At 40.5% G+C, this 19,373-nt stretch overlaps 1 long non-coding RNA gene across 1 annotated transcript in view; it reads left to right on the top strand.

Moving 5' to 3' along the window:
- The window catches only part of LOC106975036 (uncharacterized), a 39,592-nt gene extending 21,682 nt beyond the window's left edge, over positions 1-17,910 (top strand). The window contains exons 3-6 of the long non-coding RNA XR_003419180.2: positions 10,707-10,861; positions 12,917-13,063; positions 15,085-15,298; positions 16,072-17,910. This is a non-coding gene — a long non-coding RNA (uncharacterized LOC106975036). The remainder of the gene's footprint in view (positions 1-10,706; positions 10,862-12,916; positions 13,064-15,084; positions 15,299-16,071) is intronic.
- The last annotated feature ends 1,463 nt before the right edge of the window (positions 17,911-19,373 follow it).

The raw sequence follows: 19,373 nt of genomic DNA, 5'->3' as shown, positions 1-19,373 counted from the left end.
GTTGGTCCTACGTCCAATCACTCTCTGTCTTCTACTAGATCGTTGCTTTGGAGAACTGGCAGTCAAGGCTCACCCTCCCGCCTCCGGAAAGCGAACTTTATTTTTATTGGTAAAAGGACATCTTCCTGTGCACCTGATTGGGCAAGGAAGGAGTTAGTCTGCACGCCCCTTGCCCATTCTCGCTCTCTCTTTACGGGTTTGAGAAATACAGCCGCAAAGTCCTCCCTACTTTGCCTTCTAAGCGCCTTTCCCTTTAAATGGTGGTAGGGGTCGTGGACAGACTCACAGCCTGTATTGGGGAAAGCGAGAAAGGGAGACGAGAAACATTCAAAATCTTCTCGAGTAATCTATCCTGAGCTGGGATCCTGCTGATCCTCAGAGTCCTGTGGTCTAGTGAATGGAGTGGTGAGAATAAGTTAGAATACCTGAACTTCTGGTACTAACTCCTCCGGAGCTTCACTCAAGTTTTCATTCACTGCCCACTCTACTTTCACCGTCGATTCTACTGGCATTTCGCTACCCCGAAGAGCTTTCGTAAAGATATCTGCAAGCCTGGAGGTGTCGTTATCTCACAATCGTTCATTTAAACAAACTAAATCACTTGCATTAAAAGTTCCGCTTCATTCACGTCCTCTGTGTTGTCTCGGCGTTTGCCACGAAAGCGAAGGTGCTCTTCTGAAAAGACTACACCAGAGATGGTTCCTCTCCCGCCAGCTTCAAAAGTTGAAGGCGTCCGCGCCCCCCTTCCCCCGCCCCCGCCCTTGCTAGAACTAACACAGGGAGAGCCCAGGTTGACCAAAGCGGGCACCAGAAGGCTATTCCTTGAGGGATAAGGAGTCTGGCACCGGAAGGCAGACCCTGCAGCAAGACCTCACCCAGGAGAGGAGAAATTCTACGACAGCCTAGGGGGTTATGATGTCCCCAGTTTCCCACCAGAGCTGTAAGAACCGAAAGAGTTGTAACTACTAAAACTGGGTACAGTTAGTGCTTTGGTACCCATCTAAGAATGTGAGGGGGAAACGGTTAAGGGTCCTGGCCTCTTTGCCAATGAACTTTGAGAGCCTTTGGACCTCAGGATATTTATTTAGTGCATTTACAGTGGTAGCCCAGTGGTGCCTAGAAAATGGCAGCACTCAGCAGTACCCTGGAAAGGGAGTTTAGTGCCAGAAAGGGGGAAATAAACATTGGTGGTCCAAAGGACTTTAATGTGAGTTCAGCTCAAAAATCTTACATACCCATAAATATCGGACAGTCAGAAAAGGGAAAACGCCTTAGGTAATTTAGGTGTTTCTAGTAGGGGCAAGAGACAAGGAAATATCTGGGTTGTATTTATATGGCCTTCATAGATGCTTCTATAAATCTCTTAAGTGTCTATAACTAAATCCCTGTTTTCAGCCTATTCCGTTTTGGTTTTTGGTGGTTAGGGTTTTTTGTTTGTTTGTTTGTTTTACCGTAGTCAAGGTAAAGTAATACCAGTTTTCTCTTGATTTACTACTGTCAAGTTTTGAGATTGCTTCTGGTTTCTGATATTCTATTAGAATATAAGTAGACTAAGAATATTCTATACTCTAATATCTAGTATGATCTTCTGGCAATAAAAACATCTAGTATATCAGATGTGTACACAGTAGTAGATTTTGTTCAAGATCTAGGTGATATTTTCAAGTTCTTTGTAAAACATCTGTTTTATGATGTCCAGAATGTTCTATTACACTGGCATTTGAGCTCATAATTCCAGAAGCCCATCTGTAGTAACCTCTAAATTCTATTCCCTACACTTAACCAACCATGCTGAGATCATCACCTGACAAACATAATTTATATTATTTTTTCTATTTTATATTATTATTATTATTATTATTATTATTTCACACTTGCCCACAATAAGATTGTTTATCACTTTTTAGCTCACACATCGAAACTCCTACTCCTAATAGCACCATTAATATTTCACATCAAGGAAAAATTTAGAAAATCTGCAAACCGAGAGTTTCCAACATGCAGGTCATTTGTTCAGTGTTACTAAACCAGTCCCTGAAGAAATTTACTATTTGTACTTTCCCCTTCAGACAGACTTTATCTCCTGGAGAAATTTACAATGTGCACTTTCCCCTTCAGAGGGACTTTATCCCATGCCTTTATTTCTCATCCTTAAGCTAGATCCCCATTCTTTAAAGAGAAAGATTCCCAGAGGTGCCTAGCTGGCTCACTCGGTCAGTAGAGCATGCAACTCTTTATCTTGGGGGTTGTGACTTTGAGCCCCACACTGGGTGTAGAGATTACTTTTAAAAATAAAAAATAAAATATTCTACCAATGTGCCAGTATGACTAAAGCTTTTTAACAACCTTGTATAGAGATCTTTTTAAAACTCTTTTAGAAGGTGAAATACATTATGATGATTTATTCTCCCTGCTCATACACAAAAGTAAACCACGTCAAAGAACTACTAGTGAAATGCCAATAATTAGTTTTCCTTAGGAAAATTGTTATCATTTATATTGTAAATTCTTTTCAGTTCACTGTACACTTATATAGTAACTATTAGGTGTTAAGTAAAGAATAGAGGGAAAAATGAATATATCTCCCAGCACTTGGGTGGCTCAGTCGGTTAAGCTTCCAACTTCGGCTCAGGTCATGATCTCGAAGTTCTTGAGTTCAAGCCCCACAAGGGGCTCTGTGCTGACAGCTCAGAGCCTGGCTGCTTTGGATTCGGTGTCTCCCTCTCTCTCTACCCCTCCCCTGCTTGCACTCTGTCTCTCTCTCCCTCAAAATAAATAAACATTTAAAAAAATGAATATATCTCCACTGTGCAGAGACAGAATCTCCAAAATCTACCCAAAAGTGGCACAACTTTACCCTTCACTTAGCACTTTTGTGGATACCATCTATTAACCAGTGATTTTCTGCAGTAAAATGAAGAAAAATCCAATTCCTAGAAGCTGTCGACAAAAATCTCTTCCCCCAGCCCTTTATTAATATTAACAAGAATGAAGCAAATTAAGAGAAAATAAATTCATGGTAATTTGATTTTATAGAGAAACTTCAAGAAATATTTCCTGGGTCTCTATAGAGACCCTATAGAGGAGGCCCATGTCCTCCATCTTTCATGCTTTCAGCATGTTTCTTTGTAAAATGAGAACTGATATTCATTGAGAATTTCACTGAACAACCTTCAATCATCAGTGAAAGATTTAATTTTGTTCAGTATATTCTATCTATTGAGGTGGAAAGGAGATACTAATACATTTTTAGATTTCTAATTCTTTCCTGCTTAAAATCCTTCCAAGATTCTCTAGGCTCATACTGAATATAGTCCAAGCATCTCAGCAAAACAGACATCTCCCTTTATAATCCGACTCCAGGCTACCTCTCAGATTTCTTCTCTGGCCACTCCTTCCTTTGACACTTGAAATGACTCCTCTATCAATATCAATGATCCTGTTCTTTCAAGCCTCAGTGCCTTTGGGCACGTGGTTCCCTTTGTGTAGAATAGCCTTCCCTTCCACGCTCTCCTGGAGGATTCTCAGATATCCATCAAAACCTAACAGAAGCATTGCCTTCTTGGTGAAGACTTTTCAGATTTTACCCCCTTTCCTGACATGATTATTTCTCTACCACATACGTACATCTCAATTCCAAGTGTCAAGTTGAAAGCAGGACTTAAATGTTTCTTTCAGTTGGTTAAGCGACCGACTCTTGATTTCAGCTCAGGTCATGATCTCATGGTAGGTTGGAGCCCCAGGTCGGTTTTCACATTCACAGCTTGGAGCTTGCTTGGGATTCTCTTTCAACCTGTCTCCCACCACCCCCCACCCCAGACTTGAGGGCATAGGAGCATGTACAATCTCTCTCTCAAAATATATAAATATATTTTTTAAATATTTCTTTTTCTGTCTCTTGCACTAATCTGATCTGTTCTCCAAGATCAAAGGCCATGCTTATACATCTTTTTATCAGCATCACTTGGGTTGATGCCTGGCCTAACTAAGGCTTTTAATAAATCCATGTCAAATTGAGTTGAATGAGTAAGGCCGAAACAAAAAGGTTAACTTACAATGTGAAAATCTAATTAACCAGAATACTATTCTAGGAATATTTTTATAATTTTTTTTAAGTTTTATTTATTTATTTTGAGAGAGAGAGAAAGTACAAGCAGGAGAGCAGCAGAGAGAGAGGGAGATAGAATCTCAGGCATGCTCTGCACTGGCAACACAGAGCCTGACTTGGGGCTTGAACTCAGGAACTGCAAGATCATGACCTGAGCTGAAACCAAGAGTCAGACACTCAACCAGCTAAGCCACCCAGGAACCCCTAGGAATATTTTAATTACTTAATATTTTATTGTAAATCTGTCTTATCAGTCTAGATCACTGGTTCCCAGACATTATTTCATGGACTGGTAAAAATTGCAAGGAATTTTTGGTAACTAACATGGCCTTAACAAGTTTTTTATTCTGCAAAGTAAAGGCTTAAAAATAAATATAAATAAACCATCTATCTGTTCTTCCCATTATTTCATAAAATAAAAATATTTTAGGGACGCCTGGGTGGCTCAGTCGGTTAAGTGTCCGACTTCGGCTCAGGTCATGATCTCGCTGTCCGTGGGTTCGAGCCACACATCGGGCTCTGTGCTTACAGCTCAGAGCCTGGAGCCTGTTTCAGATTCTGTGTCTCCCTCTTTCTCTGACCCTCCCCTGTTCATGCTCTCTCTCTGTCTCAAAACTAAGTAAATGTTAAAAAAAATTAAAATAAAATAAAATAAAATAAAAATATTTTAAAAACCAAAATTGGGAGGGTCATAAGGTCAAAATAAACGTTCTTTGAATAAATTAGACATTATAAAGAACTTGCACAAACCTCCAATTGAGACTAGCATACTCATTGCACTTTAAGTTACTCAATCTGATGCCTCTTTTCATCTATTTTTAAAGAATGGTTTAGAAATTAAAATATTCTTAAGGTTTTTCCCCCATGATGTCCATAGGAGGAAAAACTATTTGATTTTCTGTTAATTTTCACTCTACCTGTGAGTAAATGTCATAGGGTCACACTGACTGACTTGCTAGCTTCCTGCCAGAATATTTTAGAGAAACTATTTTTTTAAATTTTTTTTAACATTTATTTATTTTTGAGGCAGAGAGAGAGCATGAACAGGGGAGGGTCAGAGAAAGAGGGAGACACAGAATCTGAAGCAGGCTCCAGGCTCTGAGCTGTCAGCACAGAGCCCGACGCGGGGCTCGAACCCACAGACCGCGAATTCATGACCTGAGCCAAAGTCGGACGCTCAACCGACCGAGCCACCCAGGCGCCCTAACAGAAACTATTATTTATGAAAGCCCTTGCAAAATGCTACTTGAATTTATTTCTTCATCTACCATGTCGTATAGAGTTCCCTTACTATTCTTTTGGGAAGCTTACCACTTTTTAAAAATCATTGTTTAATCCTTACAAAGTTCCCCCCTTGTTTGTCAATGAATCAAACAATAGAAATTTAAGTGCTTTTTTAAAAAAAATGTTTACCCATATAGTTTCTGAGCTTACAAAAATTTAGGTTAAGTGCCTGATAACCATCAATAAATATCATAATGCCTATCCTGTCGCAGTTAGATAATGATAATATGAGCCATATTAAAGCACATGGAGAAATGTTTGTGTTATATTAATGCAAATGTATTTATATATGTATATATACTCAAGTATACATAATTATATATAAAGGTGCTTTTTTAAATAGTGCAACCCAATCAGATACAAATTTTTTATGATGGGATAGTTCATAATGGCTAAGCATCGTATAGAAGAAATCTTCTAATGCTATGTATGGTAAAGGTCTAGAAATATCACCTTCTAAACTGGGTCAAGTAATTGATTTTTTTTTTCAGATAATTGCTTATTCAGTGGAATACATGATTAATGTGTTTGGACTCATCTTTTATTAATAAGATATTATATTTATTTTGTCTTCATATTCTGTACCTATTTTAGATAATTTAGGAGCTTTATATTTTAATATTATTTTATTAATTGGAATACCTTTATCAATAAGATCTTAACTTTGCCAAAAATATTTTACTGGTAATATGTTAGTATTTTGCCATTTTTCTTTTTTTTTTTTCATCATTACAAAGGGACTTCCACTCTAAGCAGACCCATTGTGTGAAAATGTGAACTTAAAGAAGAGATAAATCAAGGATTAAATACTGACTTTATAAGTGGATTACTCTGAAGGAATTTTGAGAATATTTTTCAACTTGATATTTCTACTCACTAACACCTTTTCAGAAGTGAAAAGCATGACATAAAGAAAAACACCTATATTCAGTACGATCCCCTTTGTCCATTTCTCAGTAAAAATGTCTGAATTCCACAGCCAAGAGACTATATAGTGGTTACTTTACAGATTATATAGTTTTAATGTTTATTTATTTTTGAAGGAGAGAGCGAGAGACAGAGTGTAAGCAGGGTAAGGGCAGAGAGAGAGGGAGACACAGAATCTGAAGCAGCCTGCAGGCTCTGAACTGTCAGCACAGAGCCCCACGCGGGGTTTGAACTCACAGACTGTGAGATCATGACCTGAATCAATGTCGGACACGTAACTGAGCCACCCAGGCGTCCCACAGATTAGATTTTTAAATTAAATAATTTAAAGGAATGAACACATCATCTGTCCCCGTTAAAATGGTTATCTAGTTAGTACTCTTGTGAAATCACTTTGAAATTGTCTTAAACCTGTAATGCATATTTTAAAGTGTTGCTCTGGTAAGTATGAATTTGTAACTGGTAAGGGAAATAGTCCCTTTTTAAAAAGACAGGAAACACTTTTTAGTCCATTTCCAGTTTGTGAGTTGAAGGAAAGGTGATGGGAAAATGTAGGCACTCTATTTAAATTCATTGCTACCACTTATCAACTCATTATCTCATTTGGGAAAGGAACTCATGAATTATCCAAAGAACTGGGAAATTTGACGACAGAGGACAGTTACATGATCATACTACCAGCAAAGGAGTATGCCAGATGACTGATCTCTTTTGGGGGCTTCTGTCTGTTGATCGAGAAACAGAAAAACAAAGGACAAAGGAAAGTCTCTTTAATTAATCCTACCAACTAAGCAAAATAAATAGATCATTTGTTTCAGCAACAGAAGCAAACTGTTAACAATTGAGAAAAGCCACCTGCAGGTGCTTTTGAACACAAGCTGCCCCAGAGTCCAAAATTACTATTGTTTAACACAAGGGTCAGCAAATTTTTTCTGTGAAGGGCCAGATAGTTAAATATTTTTGGTTTTGTGGGCCATCTGGTCTCTTTCACAACTACTCTGTCGCTGTAGCACAAAAGTGGCCATGGAGAATACGTGAACGAACATGCAGGGCCATGTTCCAATAAAAGTTTATTCATGGACACGGAAGTAGAATTTTATTTAATTTTCGTGCGTCAAGCTATATCATTCTTCTTTTGATTTTTTTCAATCATTTAAAATATAAAAACCATTCTTAGCTTGCAGGTCTCAGAGGTAGTGGGTCAGATTTGCCTATGGCTATAGTACTGACTCCTGGTCTAACATAACTCTAATTCATCAAAAAAAAAATTTTTTTTTGTTTTTGTTTTTGGTTGAGTACCTAGGATGTGTCATGTACTATGTGTGAGAAGTAAAGAAGATGATTCATTTTCAGAAATATCAAATAAAAGCTGTGCTGTCTAGTTAACAGTAGGTTTACAACCTATTGGAAATATATATGAACCCCCCCCCCCATAATGGAGTCCCAAACCCTTGGACACTCCACTTCCTGGTTCTTCTTCCCCTCTCCGATTTGCGGGCTTATTTTCATGCAGACTTATTTTCATGGGCTTTGCAATGAGCATGCATCAAAGAACAAAGGAGGGACTGGAGGTCTCTGCCTCACCTAAAGAAATGTACATTTATTCCAATCAGAGTACTTTTTGCCTTATATGGGCATAGGCTACTTCCGGGTAAGTCTGTAGTCTCTGTAGTCCTCAGCCAATGAGGAATCAGGTGAAGCAATTGCACGCTAGGAGATAAATTGTCTGCTGTAACTGCCCGAGTGTGCCTGTCCATCAGACACCTGCTCTTGCCTCCCTTCACTGTGCTCCAAGTCTCTGCGTCCCTCCTTTGATTGGGTCAGTGGGCTTATTTCTCACACTATGCTAGGTCTGAGGACTCTAGGGGCTGACAAGATGGATGTGGTCTCTGTCCTCATAGAGCTTATGGTATAATAATCGCACAAATATATATAATTAGAAACTGTAATCAATGGCTATGAGGGAAGAGTACAGAATGGTCTACATCGTGAGTTATAATCTAGACTAGGAGGTCATGGAAGGTTTCCCTAAGGACGTATTCTTTGACAAGGACTGAAAAATGAGTATGCACTGACATGAGGAAGTGGGGGGTGGAGAGGAGAAAAATCTTTCAGGCAGAAGGCACAGCAGGTGCACCACCTTGATGGCACTGAGAAAGGCCCTGTGCCCACAAAATACAAAATGAAGGGAAAAGAGACATGCAGTTAAATTGGTGAAATAAGTAAAAGCAAAAGCAATCAGGGCCTAGTGTTTATTCAAAGTCATAAAAAACCACAACACGGTCAGATTTGCATTTTTAAAAGATCCTTAGCTGTAGTATGGAGAAAAGACTAGAGGAGGGTAACAGTGGTGACTACAGCAGTCAGAGGCTTCTTGACCCTGGACTCGAGGCACTCGAGCCAAATACCACTATTTCACTCATGCCAGGCACTTGTTCTTAATACTTTACATGTATTAATTCATTGAAATTTCACAGCAACTCCATATATAGGCACTGCCACCCTCCCTTTTGGGAAGAGGAGACTGACTATATCTCAATTCCTTCCCTTAGTGCCCCCTCAGTTGTCTCTATAGAATTATGGGAAGTAATTGCAGGAGAAAGTTTAAGAGTGAGAAGGAAAAGAGAGGAAGAGGGGCGCCTGGGTGGCTCCGTTGGTTAAGCATCTGACTCTTGATTTTGGCTCAGGCCATGATCTTGAGGTTCGTGGAATCAAGCCCTGCACTGGGCTCTGCACTGGCAGCCTGGAACCTGCTTGTGATCCTCTCTCTTCCTGTCTCTCCACCTCTCCCCTGCTCAAGTGTGTGCTCTCTCTCTCTCTCTCAAAATAAACAAATAGACTTTTAAAAAAGAGAGAGAGAGAAAGAGGCAGAAATAAATGAGGAAGTTGTGTTCTGTGGGACCATAGCCTTGACTCAGACCCAAGTCTCTTTTTCAAGAGATTATATTGTTTATTGGGGATGAAGCCCGAATTCAACAAGGTAGCTATCTTGGGTATCTGTGGGAAGCCCATGTGAAAATACTCATTGCTACAAAAAAATACTCAACATAATGTTTGGGACATACTTACACTAAAAAAGTCCCCCCTGTTTATCTAAAATGCAAACCTAACAGGGTGTCCGGTATTTTATCTGGCAAGCCTACACTATGGAAACACAGTCGCTCCTATAAAACCTCGATGTCAGCTAGAGATACCTGGACCCTTAAGATTTAGAAAATGATCCTGTACATGTTGTAAAATCCAAAGGCCTTCCCAAGGATTTTTGTGAATTACCGGGGCAAGGGTGTGGGATTTGGGTGGTTCTGTTTTCACCTTTGCTTCCAGGCTCATTCTTTCTCACTGAAGACTCCCTTCTGAACTCTTTTAATATCAAGAAAACCAGCAAACCTATGGAAACATCATGAGGATGTTCACAGGAAAGTGGAGAGTTGAATGGAGCAGCCCCATCAGGCATAGCCTCACAAATAGCTCAGAGCAGAATTTTATTATACTCTGTTCCTTAGAGTCCTTTCAGCCACCTACCACCAATGCTCTCTCATGACCCTCTGCCATCATCCCTGGGTCCTGCTCACCCTCTTGACATGCCTCTTCCCCTCTTGTGTCTTTTTCTTGACCTTCTCTCAGTAGCCAAGAATGTCTCTCCTCCTGTAGAGCAAATTCCCAAACTAAGCAGGTCTGACTCCTTTTCTAAAGCTTTATCGCCAGCTGATTTCCCAAGACCTCAGGATCTCAATCACTTATTGAGGCTTTCTTTCAAAACAAAGACAGTCTGAAATTCTCGCTAAGAAGAATTCTGATGCCAGCAGATGAGACAATAATCACTTTCTCTTAAGTTGTTGCCATAATTTTCTGCCAGCATGCAGGACAAAGAATGATATCTCTTTTGGTTATAGCCAAAAGGGCCCATCCTTACTAGTTACATCATCATTCTCTTGGGAGAAGTTTCACTGCTTTTTGCCTTGTGACAAAGTTCAGGAAAACCGAATAGGTAGCCTTTTGGATCCCATTATGGATTACAGATAAACCTGGGCTTTTTCTCTGCCTTGAAATCTAATTCAAATTAAAGTCAGTTACTTTTCTCAAGGTAAAGAAAGGTTTGGGTGAACACATCACCATTTGCTATTGTTGGAAGCACCGCCTGCTCTTTTACGGGAAAAAAGAAAGAAAAAGAAAGAAAGAAAAGAAAGAAAGAGAGAGAGAGAAAGAGAGAGAGAAAGAAAGAAAGGAAGAAACGAAGAAGCTATTATATAAACTCAGGAAGAAAAGAAAAGACGGAAAGATACGGAAAAAGTGGGCTCTGTGGAACCATAGCCTTGGCTCACATCCTATCCCATTATCTTTTCCAAGGATTGTCTTCTAACTTTAGCATTGTCTGCCTATTTTCCAGATTGTCCTGAGATACTGCAAAAGCCACGTACAGACATGCAGTATGTGTAGTGATCCCGCCAGTCAATTCGAATAATAATATGAAGATTTACGACTACATGTTCCTGTGAGTTCATCTACAGCAAAATGAAATAAAGGACTTAGTCAATTGTACAGGTACATTCAAAAATGACTTTGCTACAATTATCTTGATATTTAGCCATTTATTGATCAGTGGTGGGGAGGGGGCTTTGTTTGAACTCTCCAAATAAAAGCCTTAATGTTTTACTACCTTTCTTCAAGTGTAAATTTGGCCTGAATTCCAGTGTATTGATAAACTGAAATAGAGACGGGTATATATGTATATATCACATATATTAATTATGTAAATGACAAGCAGATTAGTAGTATAGCAGCTACCCTGGTCATATGATCACAGAGAAGCACAGGCTCAAGTTCAAGTAACAGAACAATAGGCAATTGATGTGTCATTTCTTCAGGAAGTCACGCATCAGATATTAACTCCCACATATAATAAAAGTACCAACATAGTAAATATTTTTACAAACCAACTGAAAAAATTAAATCCTCTTTCATTAGACTAAACCCTTAACATAGAAAAAAGTCACAACAACTATTTTAAATTATCCTTCAAAGAGACATCTTACTTTTAGAGAATTAGGCTCTTTCACTCAGGCGGTATCTTTGTCTGTGATAAAGAAAACCCTCCACCTTCTATATCCTGGAATTTTAGCAGGTCACTTTCTCCATAAGAAAAGTTTTACAAACCATATGTAGCTATCTGATCACTGTTGTGAAATCCCACTCAACACAATTTAGTATTTTAGGTCTATTTATGGAAGTCCTGCTATGTGAACATTTTTAGCCTGTACGATGTCAGCCTGGTAATTTTCATGCAAGTAAGATAACAATTTGTTCTAGCCTCCAAAATGGTACTGACATCAAAAGTGTCCTTCACACTGGAGAAGTTGTGCCTGAAGAACTTCTAGCAAAAGCAGTAAAATTAGTGGCAAGAGCACGTCTGAGGCGGCAGTGCTAATCGGGGGAGGGGCAGTGGCTCTTCCAGGCCCGTGTGATGGAGCCAGCGGTCACTGTTGAGTGACGGTGAAGGAGAAAGCATCTAAGCTTCAAGTTAATCTCTGCCCTGACATGGAGATTCTGCCAACCTCGGGGAATCTGAGTCGTTGTTTCTAACGGTAATGCCATTACAGACCCCTACCTACTTTTCTTGCACCAACTTCCACTATCCTGGAATGCTTGGATCAGGTCGGTCTACATGCTGTCCCCCAGATTCCTTTATTGCCTTTGCCTATAGTACTGAAAAAGTTCTCAGAAGAGTAGGGCTCAAGGTTAACAGAGAAGTCAAGAGAGTAGTACTTAATCATCGTGGCATTAGAGCAGCTGAGATAGAGAAGCCTGGCTGAAGCCCCTATAAACGGCCCTAAGAAATCTGTAAGTGAATCCGAGGAGGGTGAGACTAAGACAACAGAACTGTTAAAACTGCTCACCTTATTTTATGCCCATGAACCAACAAGCCGAGTGAAACATAAATTATGTTCAGTGTTTGGAGAATGCATTGAAGTATCTTTAAGGAATCTGGAAATGAGAGGTGTCTAAGGGTCATCTTGGAGTTCATTGTACAACCAGCACATAATAAATCACAGAGGAGAAATCCAAAGTCACCATGAAGAGAATGGCTCCTCACGCTGCAAGACTTGTGTGAAAAGGATAAAATGTGCCATCATATATAATAAGACAAGAGTCCAACAGAATGGGGATGGTTAGCCACGGAGGCGGGGAAGTGAAAGAGTCACAGAAAACCGTCAGCAGCCTTCACCCAAGCCTTTATGGAGAGAGAACACCTTGACTGAATGAGACAACTTGGCCGTCCCAGTTGTCAGGAATACTGTTACTACGTATGCTCTACACGTGCTAACTTCCCGACTTCTCAAAAAGATCATGTCGTGCTGTTTTGTTTAAGGTTCTTTTGTTGCAAATGGCAAACACTAACCCTAACTAGCTTAAGCAAGAAAGAGGAGGTTTATGAGAGAACGGGGATGTTTCCAGAAAGAGTAAAGCTGCTGAGCCTCTGAAGAACCTAAAAGAGGGAACCAGCAGGCACTGCTCCAGATTCTCTCTGGTGCCTATGCTCCTGGCTTCTGCTTCTCTGGGCAAATCTGCTTCATTCCCCCTCTCCCTCTCTCTCTGCAGAGCAGCCTCGACTGCGACTGGTTCTGATAGCACATGGACAGGCATCATTACTCTACAGTGGCAGCCTCGAGTCCAAAGTTTCCATCACTCCATTCAAGCTGACAGACCAGACTGAATGGAATCTGAGTCTCAGTTGCAAATTCCTGGGTGAGAGAATCTGATTAGCCCCACCTAAATAAGGAGTCCATCCCTCACCCATTTTTCTGTGCACAGTGATACCGGGTCATAACAAAAATACCGATAGTAGAGGCCCAGATTTATGGAAGATGGGAGGGAGGGGAAAAGGGAAAATACTTATTCTGAGGGGAAGTGACCTGTGAAGGCATCCCAAAAAGTAGCTTTCACAGATATAGACCATTATTATCCCCATTTTACAGATGAGAAGATTAAGGCATTCGAGCTTAAGTAATTTGCCCAAGGTCACAGAGCTAGTCAGTGGCAGTCTCAGGATTTGAGGTCAAGCCTGGTCTGAGTCTTAATCACTATGTTCTAATGCATCTCTAAATGCTATTCATCAAGCAAACATCTTATTTGATGCACCTTCTTATAAAGCACCCTACAGACATGTAATGATTATACAGACTCCATATTTTTAAGTTCTTGTGATGGTTATGGCTCTCATGATAAACTAATAAGTTGGCATTCGTATGTCATTATTATGAGTTTGGGTAATGTCGATCCAGTCATAATAGATGGATCTATTCTTAGTCTGTTGATAAAATTGGATTTCAGAACCTATTAAGACTAGGATTTGCTCTCTCTCTCTGCCTCTCAAAAATAAATAAAAAATTTTTAAAAAAGGGGAACGCGCCTGGGTGGCTCAGCTGGCTGAGCGTCTGACTTCAGCTCAGGTCATGAACACCCAGTTTGTGGGTTCAAACCCCACGTTGGGCTCTGTGCTGACAGCTCAAAGCCTGGAGCCTGCCTCAGATTCTGTGTCTCCCTCTCTCTCTGCCCCTCCCCCGCCCATGCTCTCTCACTGTCTCTCAAAAATAAATTAAAAAAAAAAAAAAGGCTAGGATTGAGTCCCTTGATAACGATGGCTGTGATGGTTGTAAATTCCACCATTTGAGTAATGCACATTCCTCGGAAGTTTCTTGAAGGAGAGTTGCTGGCCTTTCTATCATGACAATTCTCTTCTTACCAAATGAAACATTTTGATTTCTCCAAAGATTGAATCTCTTTATCTACTAGGTCCTAACAACAATAAGATGCTATGTTTCTGTTTACAAACTAGGAAGTGTCTATTTTCCGTTCATCTGTGCATTCTACAATTGCTAGCAATGCCAATTATGTGCCAAGCAATGTGCTAGGTACTGTGAGTGCAGCGAAGGACACAGGCATGGCCTTTGCCCTCAGGTTGCCTGTAGTGTAGACTAGCTTTGAATTTGAGGCAAGTGAAATTTCTGCTAATGGATTTTGGGATGAGAATGAGAATGAAGGGAAAAAGTAGTAAATGGAAAAGAGACATGTGGGCCTTTTCCCACAGGAGAGGTGAAGAAAAGGGAGTAGAGAAGAAGAGAAATGCTGGGCTGATTCAAAAATAACCTAGAGATAGATTTCATGAGTGCTTATTAATATACTAACCACGAGAGCAACATCTTCCATCTCATATTCTGCTGGAAAAAAGAAGTACACTGTGACATAAATAACCCAAATCAAGGCAGTCTTGGCTAAAGAGCAACTACCACCAACAGCAGCCGATGAACTAGATGATATGATTATGAGCTTTCCGACATGTCGATGGAGCTCACTACCTCGTCAAAGGTCAATCAACAAACATATAAAATTGCAAATGCAATTTGATTCAATTGATACATCCACATGAGACCCAACACGCTTTACCAACCTGAACACTGCCAAGTTTTCGTCTATCCTAAAAGCAAATTCAGATTCTCTACGAGCTGTACTTTTCCCCTGTGTCAGGAACAAGTTTGGCATGTTCAAAGAAGACTAGGAAGTCCAAGCTGCTAAATCAGGGTGAAGGAGAGGGAGAGTTATACGGATGAGGTCAGAGAAGTGGGCCGGGTCATTAGGGCCTTGTAAACATGGTTAAAGACTGAGTTTGTATTCTTAAGTGCAATGCAAAACCATTGTAGGCCTTGACGCTGATGAATGACATAACCTGATTTACCAATTAAAGAAGATTATTTTTGATTCTGTGCAAGGAATGAATTGTGTAAGGGCAAGAATCAAAGCAGAGACCTGTTAGAAGATTACTGCAAAAGACTGGAGGAGAGATTATGCGGTCCTGGACTTGAGTGGTAACAATGGAGGTGGTGAGACTTCATCAGATCCTGGATATATGGTGGTGAGACAGCTGACAGGACTTGCTGATGGATTGACGACGAGGAAAAGAAGAGAGTCCAGGATGAATGGCAGGTCAGTGGAGTGAAAGATAAGTGCCAATTATTGAGAAAGGGAACACATGGAAAGGAGCGGTTCTGGGGGAAGAAATCAATAATTTACGTTGGATTAAAAAAAAAAAAAAAGGCACATGGGCGCCTGGGTGGCTCAGTCAGTTAAGTGTCCGACTTCGGCTCAGGTCATGATCTCCCAGTTCATGAGTTCGAACCCCTCATTGGGCTTTGTGCTTACAGCTCAGAGCCTGGAGCCTGCTTCGGATTCTATGTCTCCCTCACTCTCTGCCCCTCCCCCCACCTCTTTCTCTCTCTAAAAAATAAATAAACACCTAAAAAATTAAAAAAAAAAAAAAAGACACACCAAATAGATATGTAAGGGAAGGTATCAAGTTGGGGCTGGAATAGAAGTCTGGAGCTCAGAGGAGTAGTTAGAGCCAGAGACATAAATTAGGAGGCTTCAGTGTATAGCTGGTGTTTAAGGCCATGGGACTAAATGAGAGGATCTAAGAAACGAGCACAAAGAGCATAGATGATTTTTTTTAAGTTTGTTTATTTATTTATTATTTATTTATTTATTTTGAGACTGAGAGCACATTTACAAGTGGGGGAGGGACAGAGAGAAGAGAGGGAGAGAGACAATCCCAAGCAGGCTCCACACTGTCAGAGCAGAGCCCAACAGGGGTTTCAATCTCAGGAAACGTGACATCATGATCTGAGTCGAAATCAAGAGTCAGACACCCAATCAGCTGAGCCACCCAGGAGCCCAAGATGACTTTTTTTGTTTTTTTAAAGCAAACGACTGAGCCCTGATGTGGCCTGGCCAGCAAAGTAGGAGAAGCCAAAAAGAGATGTGATCTGGAAGCTAAGTGAAGAAATCTTTAAGGAAGTAAAGATCATCAAATGAAATTCTATTAAGAGGCCATGCAAGGTGAGAACTGAGATATGACCGCTGGGTTTGGCAAGATAGAGGCCATTATTTGATCTTGACAAGAGTGTTCTTGGAGGAATAGTGCAAATGCTGGAAATGGAATGAATTGAATTGAAAATGCAAGGTGACAAGAGGAGACAGTAATAATAGACAACTTTTGATGGACTATTGCAAAAAAAAGAGTAGGAAAATGTGACGTTAGTTGAAGGGAATAAGGATACTAGAGAGAATTCATATCCTGCTTATGTGCTGATGGGAATAATTAAGAAGAGAAGGAAAAATTATGGATGCAGAGGGGAGAGAGGATATTACTTGATTGAAATCATTGGTGGGCAGGGGTGCCTGGGTGGCTCAGTCGGTTAAGCATCCAACTCTTGATTTCAGGTCAGGTCATAATCTCACAATTCCTGAGTTTGAGCCCTGCACTGGGCTCCTCGCTGTTAGCTCGGAGCCTGCTTGGGATTTTCTCTCCCTCTCTGTCTCTCTGCCCCTCCCTGGCTCTCTCTCTCTCTCTATCTGTGTGTCTCTCTCTCTTTCTCAAAATAAATACACTTAAAAAAAGAAAAAAGAATCATTGGTGGGCCCAAAGTATAGGATCTGATACACATATGAAAATGCTGTCTTCGGATGGGAGCACTGAGGGTTATGTAAGCTAACAGAAGGGAAGGCAAAGTGCATAGATACAAATGTTGGTAGATTGATAGATTTAATGAAGAAAAATCAGGCAATTTTGTTCCAATTGCTTCTACTTTCTGAAATTAGAAGAGTGGTCATTATCGGGCACTTGGGTGGCTCAGTTGGTTGAACGTCCGACTCTCGATTTCTGCTCAGGTCATGATCTCATGGTTCATGGGTTCAAGCCCGGCTTTGGGCTCTGTACCCACAGTGAGGAGCCTGCTTGGGATTATCTCTCCCCCTCTCTGCCCTGCCCCGCTAGCATGCATGATCTTTCTCTCTCTCTCAATATAAATAATTTTTTTTAAAAAAAGAAGAAGAAGAATGGTCATTATCTGAAAGTGAGAAGTGGAGTGGGGATGTCTGAGGTTTAAAGATGGAGGAGAAGCTGTGAAATAACTATCTAGGGAAATAGGAAAGCCCAGGGAAGTGTCAGAAGACTGTTGAACAGGGTAAGACTGACTGGAATCTTATGGTGAAAAAAGTTTTGAAGAGCATTCAACACGGTTGTATATTGTTCTCGAGCCATAGTCAACTGATCAGTGTTGATGTGAAGTAAAGGGTTATGTTTAAGGCAGGGTTGGGTTTTTCTAGTGAGTAAGATGGAAAGTGGGAGGGACAAGACAGCTGTGGGTATATGCAATAGACCTGGTTACAATAAGCCACAGAAGGAGAAAATACAGTAACACAAGTAGAAAAACAGACAGTGAAAAGGTGATAGACCAAAGATTGGCTGCTCCAAAGGGGTTGGTTGGGGGTGGTGGTCATGGTACAGCTAGAAATATAACAGATGGTTGATTATAAGAGTATGGAGTACCAGAAGTCAGGAATTTTTGAAGGTGATAATGTGATGTGGTAGAAAGGAGTCCTCTAAGGTATATGATCACAACAGCATTTTGCTGAAATGTAGTGGAGGAAAATAATCTTGAAAGTAGGAAGATTAAGCAACTTAAAAGCTAGGGAATGCATATACATGGACATATGTGGATACATGGATAATTTTTGTGCGTGCTGAAGTTACCCAGCATAGGAGTATAGTCCAAAGTGGTGGAGAGAGAAAGAGGGAGAGAAAGAAGACCAGAATCTAGAATCTTCTTTGACTGAGGAAGTTAGCAAAAGGGTAATGGATGAGTCAACAAGGCGAGTTAGTGGTCTAACAGCATGTGCTTCAAAGAAGCTGAGCTGGTGGGGGGGGTAGTGGTAGTTGTTATTGTTGTTCTGGGAGGAAGAATGATTAAAATACCTAAAAGCAGTAATAAGAAACACAGACATCACCCTTAGGTCCTCTGTAAGTGGGGTAGGGGAGAAAACACAGCTACCACTGCGGAGGATGAAGTGTCTTCAAAGGCTAGCCAAACTCTAGTGAAGGAAAGAGCAACCATACATTCCAAAGCACGCAGTGGAAGGGTTTGGCTGGTTGGGGAGGAGTGGGAGATGGATTCGGATCAGTGGGTGTCCTAAACTCTATGAATGAAAATGCCTGGTCCAGGGGCTTGGATTTCTGTCTGTACTGCTGGAAAGGATAAGGCATGTGGCATAATGAGATTAATTCTGATGGTCACTTAAGAGATGGTGGGTATCATTCTTCACTGTGCCTGATTGCTAACACTTTGTAGGAGAGGGGCAGGTGGGATCACTAAGAAGCCGCAGTTTATGGCCCTTCCTTCGATCCTGCCAAAGGTGGTGTGACAGTAGGGAGAGGGCCGATTTTACCAAGGCCAATGAGTTCTCATGGCCACACTTAGATCCTTGGAGCCTTTCTACACATAAATTCCATTAAGCAATCAAGAACACATTCTCTTGGAAAAAGTCCTTCCTTCAGTGTCCAAAGGCATGTGCTGTGGCTCCTAGGCACATCTATCAATAGCCTAATCAGTTCTACTGTAGTCTGCTTACCTGATGAATCCTCTAGTATTGAGATGAAAAAGCACGATCTAGAAATGGCATTGGCCTTTCCTACATCACACCAATGAAGACTGGTATGATGTACTGTCTCTGTTCTGAACAACTTAAATCACTAAAAAAAAGACTCATAAATCTCTTAAATTTCATGATAAACAATAGTATATATGAGCCAAGTGGGTTAAGCATCTGACTCAAGATTTTGGCTCAGGTCATAATCTTACAGTTCATGAGATCTGAGTTTGGGATCCTATCTCTCTCTCTCTCTCTCTCTCTCTCTCTCTCTCTCTCTCTCTGCCCCTCCTGCACACACGCACTCTCTCTCTCAAAATAAATAAACTTAAGAAAATAGTATATACGAAAATGGTAACTGTTTAAAGTATATTTTTTTTCTTTCTGACAGTTGCTATCTTACTTTGCATACTTCAAACATGTATTAACAGTTGCCATTAGTCTGGATATAGCTTAAAAATACAAAGCAGCTTGGTGCAAAATAAATTAGCAACAGTATGGAAAAAAAGAAAAAACAAACAAGAGAAACCCTAGAGGCTGCTAGGTGTTTATCCAACAATGAACTGTTCTGGATAAA

This window comes from Acinonyx jubatus, chromosome B1 (assembly GCF_027475565.1).
Source record: "Acinonyx jubatus isolate Ajub_Pintada_27869175 chromosome B1, VMU_Ajub_asm_v1.0, whole genome shotgun sequence".
Classification (NCBI taxonomy): Eukaryota; Metazoa; Chordata; class Mammalia; order Carnivora; family Felidae; genus Acinonyx; species Acinonyx jubatus.
This window is presented reverse-complemented; position numbering and strand designations above follow the sequence as displayed.